Source organism: Rhipicephalus microplus, chromosome 3 (assembly GCF_043290135.1).
Source record: "Rhipicephalus microplus isolate Deutch F79 chromosome 3, USDA_Rmic, whole genome shotgun sequence".
Taxonomy (NCBI): domain Eukaryota; kingdom Metazoa; phylum Arthropoda; class Arachnida; order Ixodida; family Ixodidae; genus Rhipicephalus; species Rhipicephalus microplus.
Genome location: NC_134702.1, coordinates 3,139,976 through 3,152,357, shown reverse-complemented (window position 1 = coordinate 3,152,357; position 12,382 = coordinate 3,139,976).

Sequence of the window (12,382 nt, the reverse complement as noted above, 5' to 3'; positions counted from 1 at the left end):
CCTTTTTGCTGCCTTCTGTTCATCCACTGGAAGCCCTGATAACCATCCCCGGAATGCAAAAGATAAAAAAATTTGTCAAATTTGGCCCTAAAACAAACAACATTACTGTTTCTGCATGAGAAACACAGTGGACGCATTCACATTTTCACGGATGGGTCGGTCACTTCAACAAGTTCAACAGGCGCAGTGGTAATTCCGGAGAAATCCATCACGATAAAGTTCAGGACCTCGCATCTGACATCATCCACGGCGGCAGAACTCGCCGCCATTCGTGTCGCTCTGGAGTTCCTAGTTGAAGAACCGCAACAGACATGGTCAATATTCTCCGACTCCAAAGCAGCTCTCCAGGAAATTGCCTCGCCATATCGTCATGGACCAAGCGAACAGCTAATTGCTGAAATACGACTGCTTCATCACCGGGCTATAGAGAAACAACATGACATAGTGTATCAATGGATACCAGGCCACTGCAGCATTGATGGAAACGACCGTGCAGATGAAGCAGCCCAAACTGCTCATGATGATGCCCCTTGTGTAGCTATACCATTATCAAGAACGGACGCCGCTGCAAGGCTTCGATCACTTGCGCGAGAACTGACACTCGCTCAGTGGAATTCACCGGCATTCACCAACGTCCGCCTCCATAATTTGAACCCACACCTACAGCTCCGTCTTCCATCAGGAATAACCAGAGCAGAGAAGACACTTTTGTGCCGTCTGTGGGTTGGGGTGGCCTTTACGAATGCTTATTCGTTTCGAATCGGAATGGCCAGAAGCCCGACATGTGACAACTGTGGCTGCGCAGAGACTTTCTCCCATCTCTGCGAGTGTCCTCGCTTCAGCGTGCCAAGAAAAGAACTGTCAAAAGCTTTAGATAGAATAGACAATCGCCAATTGTCGGAAGGAAGGGTATTAGGACACTGGCCGAGACCGTCCTCTGCACGCAAGGCATTGAGAGCGTTGTTGCGCTTTCTGCGGGCAAGTGGTCTTAGAGACAGACTGTAAACAGCGTCGTGGATCGTCTGATGACCTTCTCTCTCGTTTTTTACAACTTCTTTTTTCCCTCATCCTTTATCCCGCTTACCCCCTTTCCCAGTACAGGGTAGCCAGCCGGTCTGAGAACTGGCTAACCTCCCTGTCCTTCCTCATTTATTCCTCCTCCTCCTCCTCCTCCTCCTCCTCCTTCTGTTCTATTGCAATATTCCCATACATAGTCTGGATTGCCAGGTGGTTGCTCCATGTCCCGAAGATGTGTCTCCACAAGCCCATATACCATCAGCTCCTCCTGCCTTGACTTTTCTTCTATCTCTTCCCACTTCAACCTATTCCTATCACCGTGCATGTCAATACAGCTGTAGCGCCTCAATGCGCTGCTCGTCAAGGAAGATGAAGTTGACATTCGGGCCGCGCGGCGGGTGCAGTGCGATAATAAAAAAAATCAGTTCGAAAACTGAACGCTGTCAGGGCTGGATCTTTCCCGTGTTAGCTCCGACAGTTAATGGTGACCCGATAAAGAACACACGGCCCCGATCATCCCGCATGGATCCCGCCGGCTCTACCACCAATCCTACCGGTCCTGACGCCCAAAAAGACGCCAGACCTAGCGGTGCTGCAGTCCCTGCGATTCAACATGTCAACCTGCCACCATTTTGGCCCAACAGCCCCAGCACATGGTTTCTGCAGGTCGAGGCGCACTTCCGTCTACGGCAAATCACCAGCCAACAGACCAGGTACTAGAATCTGGTGTCCTGCTTACCTCCAGACGTAGCCGACGACTTGGCTGATATTTTAGCGTCGCCGCACCCGAGCCATCCCTACGACACTTTGAAGGCAGCTATCATTTTCCGCATGTCTGAGTCCGAACACAGCAGACACCAACAGCTCATCACGGCTACAGAGCTCGGTGACCGTTGCCCATCACAGCTCCTGCGACGCATGCGCCAGATCTTTGGCGGCCCCTCCGCCCCTCAAGAGGAGAAGCTGTTACGTGAGTTGTTCCTCCAGCGCTTACCACAGAGCATGGTCCCAGTCCTCGTAGCTGCAGGAGATGTCCCACTAGACACACTCGCTGAAATGGCTGACCGAGTGGCGGACTACTCGCGGGCACATAGCCTCAACGCCGTTACCACACCGCCACCAGCCACCGCTGCAGACCCGGCGCTCGCGAGCATCGAGAACCGTTTGGACGCCCTTGTCAGGCGCCTCAATGACTTTGTACCTGCGCATCGTCGACTGTCATCCAGGTTCCAGATACACAGTCGCTCCTCGACGCCCCCACGTTCTCCGGAGCTTCGGCCACCCGACGCGCCGCGGGACGTTTCATCCTCAACCGTGTGCTGGTACCACCGCCGATTCGGTGCCTCTGCTCACAAGTGCACTCGCCCGTGCTCCTGGTCGGGAAATGCGACGACCGGCCACTGACGGTGGCAAGTGGTACTGGTCGAAAGTCATGCCGCCTTTTCTATGTTTCTGATAAGATCACTGGCGCTTGCTTCCAAGTCGACACAGGAGTCCAGGTTAGCGTCATTCCGACCTCGTGTGCAGATCGCCGTCGCAACGAACAGACCTGCCCACTCCAAGCGATCAGCAATTCCGCCATTCGCACTTACGGCACGCGCTCTCTTACACTTGATCTTGGACTACGCCGTACGTTCCGCTGGATATTCATCCTCGCTGACGTCTCGCAAGCTCGGAGCTGACTTCCTCAGTTTTTTCAACCTTGCTGTGGACATGCATGCTCATCGCCTCATTGATCTCAACACCCGCCTCTCCATCAACGGTGTACTCTGTGCTTCCTCGCCAACGGGACTGCGAGCTCTCACACCTGCTTCGCCGTATGCAAAAATACTCGACGACTTTCCCAGCATCACGAAGCCGCACACCAGAGAGTCGCCGGTGAAGCATTCCATCACTCACCACATTGTGACCACTGGACCTCCCGTTTTTACACGACCCCGTCGACTATCTGGAGAACGCCTCGCCATCGCCCGCCGTGAGTTTGAGCACATGCTTGAACTCGGCATTGTGCGGCCTTCCTCCAGCAACTGGGCGTCGCCACTCCACATGGTGCCGAAGAAAGATCCTGGCGACTGGAGACCATGTGGGGATTACCGCGCTCTCAATGCCCACACCTTACCAGACCGCTATCCACTTCCTCACATACAGGATTTCACATCAAATTTGGCTGGGTGCACAATCTTCTCTAAGATTGACTTAATGAAGGCTTACCATCAGATTCCTGTAGAACCCGCCGACATTCCGAAGACGGCCATCACCACCCCATTCGATCTGTTTGAATATGTGAGGATGCCTTTTGGATTGCGCAACTTTGCACAGACCTTTCAGCGCACTATCAACGAGGTCACGCGAGGTCTCGATTTTGTATTTGCCTACCTTGATGACCTCCTTGTAGCAAGCTCATCCGGCCCTGAGCATGAAGCCCACTTGCGCACCCTGTTCCACCGCCTGGATGATTACAGCTTCGTAATGAATCCCAATAAGTGCCTCTTCGGCGTCGCTACAATAGAGTTCCTAGGCCACCTTGTCACTCCAAAGGGTATTCAACCACTCGCCAGCAAAGTGAAGGCTATTCAAGACTTTCCGCCCCCGACTTCACTGAAGAGACTCCGATAATTTCTGGGCCTACTAAACTTCCATCGCCGCTTTCTTCCAAAGTGCGCCACATCCCTAAAGCCCTTGACCGACCTATTGGCTAAAAAGAAAGACCCGGCTGCGCCACTGGAGTGGCCCAAGGACGCTGCATCTGCCTTCGACAATGCCAAGAAGGCTCTGGCAGACGCTACCATGCTCATACATCCCGTCCCTGATGCCCCAATTCGTCTCATCACCGATGCATCAAGCGTGGCAGTTGGCGCTGTTCTCGAGCAGCATGTATCCGGTTGGCAGCCCCTTGGGTTTTCCTCGCAAAAACTGAAGCCACCAGAGACAAAATACAGTACATTTGCCCGAGAACTCCTCGCGGTATACCTCGCCATCAAACATTTTCGTCACTTATTGGAGGGCCGGGACTTTTACGTCGTTACAGACCACAAGCCCCTGACGTTTGCCTTCCATCGCAATCACAGCAATTATACTGCATGGGAGATTCGTCAACTATGCTTTATTTCCGAGTTCACTGTGGATCTCAGACACGTACATGGGCCGGAAAATGCTGCTGCTGATGCACTATCCCACATCGATGCCTTGTCGACCCAGCCACCACTAGACATGGAAGAGCTAGCAGCTGCCCAAAGCAACGATCCTGAGCTGCATCGTCTTCGCTCTTCATCCACGTCTCTATCGTTCACGGAGTGCCCGCTTCCATTTTCTACCTCATTAATAACGTGCGAAACGTCTACTGGTGTCCCTCGGCCATTCGTGCCTTCAGCTTTTCGTCGTGCAATTTTTGATGACTTGCACAACATGAGCCATCCTGGTTTTCGTGCGACCCAGAAGCTAGTCACATCTCGTTTCCTTTGGCCAAGCATCAATGCTGATGTCCGACGCTGGGCGCGAACCTGCCTTGAGTGCCAGCGCGTTAAAGTTCACCGTCACACTGTCACGGCAACATCCCCGTTTCGGCCTCCGTGGACATAAGTTCCGCCAATTTACGTCCACGTTTCTCTTCACGTGCGTACCCCCAGAGTGTACTGGGGGCGTTAAAATCACCCACGATCACCAGAGGGTCCCTGCCTGCAGCCTTTAAGGCGCGGCTAAAAAGTCTGCGAATGTAATGTTGCTTAGTTTTGGTGAGCAATAAATGTTTAGCACGTGCAGCGGCGGGTCCTGTTAACGCAGCGGAAGGAGTGTCACCATCACGTACGAGAAAGCTGGCTTAAGGTGGAGGGATAGCGGCTTGCCAGGCTTTGGAATAAGTATGATTTCTGCGTGTCACCACTCCTGTGGTAGCGTGCCGTTTTTCCAATGTTCGTTGTAAAAAGCGGTTAAATATTTGATGGAGTGGTCATCTAAATTACGCAGAAGTGTGTACGTAATCCCGTCTGTGCCGGGTGCTGTGTTGCGCTTAATGCTTTGCAAGGCTGCCCTAACCTCTGCTTTTGTGATGTCCTCATCTGGAGGCGTATCGTGTACGTGTGGATAATCACGGTAGGCAGGACGGGGGCCCGTGGATACATAGTGTTGCTTTAAGGTGTGCAGCAGAGTGGTATCGTCGAGCCCTGATTTGTGGAGAATGGTGCGGATTGCGTTAGCAGTGTGTAATTTTGTCTGCGTGGGATTTAAAAGAGCACGGAGTATACGCCACGTTCGAGGTGTACTTAGTGAGCCGTTAAGTTGATCACAGAAGTTATGCCAATTGTTGCTAGTGAGGATGTTCGCATAGTCATGTGCCTCAGTAGCTAGTTGGGCGATTCGGAGACGAAGTTTTCGGTTATGTTTCTGTCGCCGCCACCGCCGTGTCAAGCCTCTGTGGGTATCCCAGAGATGTAGCAGATGCCGGTCCACATCCGGCGTTTCTGTCGTCGCAGCGATGAGTTTGGTAGCTCCTTGAAAATCGGAGTGAAGTTGTAATATCCAAGCCTCTAGGGAAGGAGAGTCCTGATGGGTAGTTGTACGATTACGCCTAAATGCATCCCAATTCGTTAGTTTTATGATGCGCTCTGGGGCACGCGTGGCTGCTACTTGGAGCTCTGTAGTTAGTATATGGTGATCACTGCCTAGATTCACCATGAGGTTGCACCAAGAATGGTGACTAACGCCCTTGACTATCGTGAGGTCGGGGCATGTGTGCCTTCTCACACTATTACCTAGGCGAGTGGGTTGATCAGGTTCTGTCAGCAGGGTCATGCGATGAATCGCGAGAACCTGTGCGAGTAGTCGGCCTTTAGGCGTTTCTATTGCGTAGCCCCAAGCCGGATGGGGCATTGAAATCTCCTACAATAACTATGTGTTTACCCAACTTGCATAGTTGTGCAAATGGATGACCGAAGTCATTGTTCCTGCGTTAGGTGCACTGTAAACATTAAGCACGTACAGGCTGCTACTGGAGCGAGAGCACTGGACTGATTCGAGTAGTACATGTGAGATGGAGGTGCTTTGAAGGGTGTGTTCTATGACAGTGACATGCTTAGAAACTAATGTAGCTGTGCGATGTGGTGTATTGTTCATTACGTCCGTGTATGTGGTGTAACCCGGAAGAGTAGGGGTACATTGTACTTCTTGTAACGCTATGACATCGGGAGTAATCCGCTGCGTTGCAATGAATTGCATTAGACCTCCACATTTCCTACGATACCCCCTGCAATTCCACAGCCACACACGTAGGAGTTGAGGGGTGTCACGCGTTGACCTACGGTTTCTCGCCATCATCATGCAACAGCGGGGCCTCGTTAGTACACTAAGGCATTTCATCATCATCATCATCATTATCATCATCATCATCATCATCAGCCTGACTACGTCCACTGCAGGACAAAGGCCTTTCCCATGTTCCGCCAGTTAACCCGGTCCTGTGCTTGCTGCTGCCAATTTATACCCGCAAACTTCTTAATCTCGTCTGCCCACCTAACCTTCTGTCTCCCCCGAACCCGCTTCCCTTTTCTGGGAATCCAGTTAGTTACCCTTAATGACCAGTTGTTATCCTGTCTACGCGCTACATGCCCACCCAATGTCCATTTCCTCTTCTTTATTTCAACTATGATATCCTTAACCCCCGTTTGTCCCCTAATCCACTCTGATCTCTTCTTGTCTCTTAAGGTTACACCTACCATTTTTCTTTCCATTTCTCGCTGCGTCGTCCTCAATTTAAGCTGAACCCTCTTTGTAAGTCTCCAGGTTTCTGCTCCGTACCTAAGTACCGGCAAGATACAGCTGTTATATACCTTCCTTTTGAGGGATAGTGGCAATCTACCTGTCATAATTTGAGAGTGCTTGCCGAATGTACTCCACCCCATTCTCATTCTTCTAGTTACTTCAATCTCGTGGTTAGGCTCTGCGGTTATTACCTGCCCTAAGTAGACATAGTCTTTTAGAACCTCAAGTGCACTATTACCTATCGCGAAGCGCTGCTCCTTTCCGAGGTTGTTGTACATTACTTTCGTTTTCTGCAGATTAATTTTAAGACCCACCTTTCTGCTCTCCTTGTCTAACTCCGTAACCATGAGTTGCAATTCGTCCCCTGAGTTACTCAGCAATGCAATGTCATCGGCGAAGCGCAGGTTACTAAGGTATTCTCCATTAACTCTTATCCCTAACTGTTCCCATTCTAGGCTTCTGAAAACCTCCTGTAAGCACGCGGTAAATAGCATTGGGGAGATTGTGTCCCCCTGCCTTACACCCTTCTTGATTGGTATTCTGTTGCTTTCTTTATGAAGCACTATGGTAGCAGTTGATCCCCTGTAGATTTCTTCCAGAATGTTTATATTGTAGAGAAACTTCCGAACACTGAAATTGGCGGAACTCTCAGGTGCCTTCTAGTGGGTCTACCCAAAAGGGATGCCGCTCGCGCTGAGAGCCCGTGCTTGGCCGTTACTGTCGCCATTGTCCTTGCTCGCTATGTGCCGGCTAATAAACGCCTTAACATTCTGGTGGAGAGTGCTGTGCCCTTCAAACACCTTCGGTTCACATTCGATGCCCTTAGAGCTTAGATCCCGTATCGTGCCTTCAACCATGCAACAAGACGCCGTTCAGCAAACGCTTCCTCCTGCGTTGACGCCATGTTCCGGTGTACCCCGCATCCGCGACCCACCTGTCTTCACCGGCGCGGATGGCACCGACGTCGAGGACTGGCTCGCCATGTACGAACGCGTCAGCGTCCCCAATCATTGGGACGAGGCAGGTAAACTCGGCAACCTGGTTTGACGCCAATTTCTGGGTTGTCCCTTCGTACCACCCGTTTCCATCGTATCCATCCTACCGCAGGGTGCACAGCTCGCGTTGTCGTTCAGGACGTTCTGTATGTCGGCCAATTCATCATCATTCCTGCATGCTCTCATGACGCCATCCTGGGGTGAGATTTTCTCTCCCGCAACGACGCCGTCATTCATTGTGCCGCCGCCGAAATTGAACTCTCCCCCTTCTCGCATTTGACGTCGGAAGACAGTTCCTCGAAACTGAGCAAGATTGTCGTGAAATACGATACCATAGTGCCTCCAAGCTCCACGATTTGTGTATCTGTCTACTGCGCTGGACTATCCGACACAATTGCACTCGTTTTGCCATCCGACCGTGCTTGCCGAAGGAAAAGGTTGCTAGTACCTTTCGCGACCGTGGAAATCACCCAGGGCAACGCCGCTATTTTCGTGACCAACCCATCCCCGTACACTGTTACCTTGGTTCGAGGGGAATGTCTCGGCAGAGTGGAACCAGTGGATAACGCACAAGTCCTGGACATACCTGATGACTCGCGTTGTCCCAATTTGCGTACCATCAGTGCTGTTTCTACTTCTGATTCATCATCTCCTGATGTATTTGGCCCTTACATTGATGACAACCTCACGTCGGTACAGCGTTCCCAGCTTCTGGACCTGTTGCGAGAATATCGTTCTTCTTTCGATGTCGGGCGAAGTTCTCTCGGTCGTGCATCCGCTGTTACGCATCGTATCGACACTGGTGCCCATCCAACATTACGGCAACGTCCCTACCGCGTGTCGCCTGCTGAACGTCGAGAAATTAACGAGCAGGTTGATGATATGCTCAGACGGGACGTTATTCGGCCCTCGGACAGTCCATGGGCGTCTCCTGTTGTTCTTGTTGCGAAGAAAGATGGTTCTGTGCGGTTCTGTGTGGACTACAGACGGCTCAATAAGATCATTCGCAAGGATGTTTACCCACTGCCGCGCATCGATGACGCAATTGACAGCCTTCACGGAGCCGAATTTTTTTCTTCTCTCGATCTGCGCTAGGGGTACTGGCAAATACCCATGGCTGATGACGCTCGACCGAAGACTGCGTTCAGCACACCCGACGGCTTGTACGAATTCAACGTCATGCCGTTTGGTCTATGTAATGCACCTGCGACCTTTGAGCGCATAATGGACACCGTTCTGCGCAACTTGAAATGGCACACGTGCTTGTGTTACCTCGATAACGTTGTTGTGTTCGCTCCAGATTTCTCCACGCATCTCCAACGTCTGAAAGAGGTTTTTGCACGTGTCAGCAATGCCGGCTTGCAACTAAATCTGAAGAAGTGCCGCTTTGCAGCACGGCAGCTCACCATCCTTGGGTACGTCGTGTCCAAGCATGGCATTCTTCCTGACCCAGCCAAGCTTCGGGCCGTGGCCGATTTCCCCAAACCTGCGTCCGTCAAAGAACTGCGTAGTTTCGTGGGCCTGTGCTCATACTTCCGACGCTTCATACGAAACTACGCCATGATCATATCACCGCTGACGAAGCTCCTTGGAAGTAACGGGTCCCTCAATTCGTGGTCGTCTGAGTGTGACGACGCGTTCGCGAAGCTCCGCCATTTGTTGACGTCTCCTCCCATTCTACGCCACTACGACCCTACGGCCCCGACGGAGGTGCACACAGACGCCAGCATTGTAGGCCTCGGCGCTGTCCTGGCGCAGCAGAAACCCGGATTCCCTGAATATGTCGTAGCATATGCAAGCCGTACGCTCACGAGAGACGAGACAAACTACACCGTCATGGAGAAAAAGTGCCTGGCGATCGTCTGGGCTTTTACAAAGTTTCGACCATATTTGTATGGTCGCCCATTCGATGTCGTCACCGACCATCATGCACTATGCTGGCTTTCATCATTGAAGGATCCCTCAGGCCGTCTCGCCCGTTGGGCTCTTCGTTTACAAGACTACGACTTCCGCGTGCTGTACCGCAACGGACGCCAGCATGCTGACGCCGACGCCCTCTCACGCTCCCCTCTGCCTGAAGATGATGTGCTCTGCTCAGTATCCTCGGCTGCTGTTTCTGTCATTGACGTTGACATCATCGCTACCGAACAGCGAAAGGATAACTGGATCGGCCCGCTGATCGACTTGCTCTCTGATCCATCCGCAACGCCACTCACGCGTGCCTTGCGTCGTCGAGCTCGCCATTTCACCAGCCGTGACGGCCTTCTACACAGACGCAATTACGACGCCGATGGTCGGCAGTGGTTACTCGTGATACCCCGCAGTCTGTGGTCAGAGATATGTGAATCCTTTCATTCTGATTCGCAATGCGCGCACTCTGGGGTATTCAAAACCTACAATCGCATTCGACAACGCTACTTCTGGCGCGGGATGTACCGCTACGTGCAGCAGTGCGTTCGCTCCTGCCTCACTTGCCAACGCCGCAAACCGTCAGCACACACGTCGCCAGCCAGTCTGCAACCGTTACCTTGCCCTGAGCGTCCGTTTGGGCGCATAGGTATCGATTTGTATGAACCACTTCCTCTGACGTCGGCTGGTAACCGCTGGGCCATCGTCGCTGTAGATCATTTAACGCGATACGCCGAAACCACTGCTATCCCTGCGGCTACTGTGCGTGATGTCGCATCTTTCCTACTGCATCGATTCATACTGCGCTACGGTCCACCTCAGGAGCTTCTCAGCGATCGACCTGCCGTGTCTTCTTGTCAGAAGTCGTCGAAGCCATTCTCACAGAGTGCCATTCTGTCCACCGCAAAACTACTGCTTACCACCCGCAGACGAATGGTCTCACCGAACGCTTTAACCGCACCCTCGGCGACATGCTTTCGATGTACGTCGCCGCCAACCACACGAATTGGGATACTATACTGCCCTTCGTCACATACGCCTACAACACCGCCCCTCAGAGCACAACCGGGTTTTCACCTTTCTTCTTGCTGTACGGAAGGCACCCGTCACACACTATCGACACGATACTCCCGTACACGCCGGATACATCTGAATGTGCACCTATTTCTGAGACAGCCAGGCTTGCTGAAGTGTGTCGAGAGCTTTCCAAGACATTTACGACGCATGAGCAAGAGCGGCAGAAGAGTATTCGTGATGGCTCCGCCACTTCTGAGCCCACGTTCCTTCCTGGTTCTCTTGTATGGCTCTCAATCCCGACCTCTGTAGCTGGCCTTTCTTCCAAACTACTCCCGAAATACGAAGGCCCCTACCGTGTCATTGAGAGCACATCTCCGGCCAACTATCTGATCGAACCAATTGAACAAACTTCGGACATGCGCCGTCGCGGGCGCGACATATTCAACGTGGAGCGCCTGAAGGCTTACTATGACCCGCTCATAGTGACAAGCTGTTAGGTCGCCAGGCGGCTCCCTCTTTGACCCCGGGATAATTGTAGAGAAGCTTCCGAACACTGAAATTTGTGGAACTCTCAGGTGCCTTCTAGTGGGTCTACCCAAAAGGGATGCCGCTCGCGCTGAGAGCCCGTGCTTGGCCGTTACTGTCGCCACATTCCTTGCTCGCTGTGTGCCGGCTAATAAACGCCTTAACAATATATACTTCATCTACGCCCTGATTCCGCAGTGTCTGCATGACGGCTGATATTTCTACTGAATCAAACGCCTTCTCCTAATCTATGAAAGCTATGTATAGTGGTTGGTTATACTCTGAGCATTTCTCTATTACCTGATTGATAGTATGAATGTGGTCAATTGTTGAGTAGCCTGTTCAAAATCCTGCTTGTTCCTTTGGTTGATTGAATTCTAATGTTTTCTTTACTCTGTTAGCAATTACCTTTGTAAATAGCTTGTATACTACAGAGAGCAAGCTGATCGGCCTGTAATTCTTCAAGACCTTGTCATCTCCTTTCTTATGTATTAAGATGATGTTAGCGCTCTTCCAAGACTCTGGTACCCTTCCCGTCAGGAGACACCTCGTAAACAGGGTGGCTAGTTTTTCTAACACAATCTGTCCTTCATCTTTCAGCAGATCTGATGTTACCTGATCCTCACCAGCAGCTTTGCCTCTTTGTATGCTCTCCAAAGCTTTTCTGACTTCTATCAGTACTGGTGGGGTGTCATCTGGGTTACTGCTAGTTCTTATAGTATTAAGGTCGTGGTTGTCTCGGCTACTGTACAGATCTCTGTAAAACTCCTCCGCTATTTTAACTATCCTATTCATATTGGTAATTATTTTTCCTTCTTTGTCCTTTAGTGCATACATCCGACTTTTGCTTATCCCAAGTTTCCTCTTCACTGCTTTGACGCTTCCTCCGTTTTTCAGAGCGTGTTCAATTTTCGCCATGTTATACATTCTTACATCGCATACTTTACGCCTATTAATCAACTTCGAAAGCTATGCCAGTTCTATTTTGTCTGTTGTACTTGACACTTTCATGCTTTGACGCTTCTTAATTAAGTTCACGTTTCCTGGGAAAGCTTGCCAGTGTCCTGTCTAACTACCCTGCCTCCAACTTCCACTGCACACTCCGTAATGATACTCGTTAGATTATCATTCATTGTATCTACGCTAAGGTTGGTTTCCTCACTAAG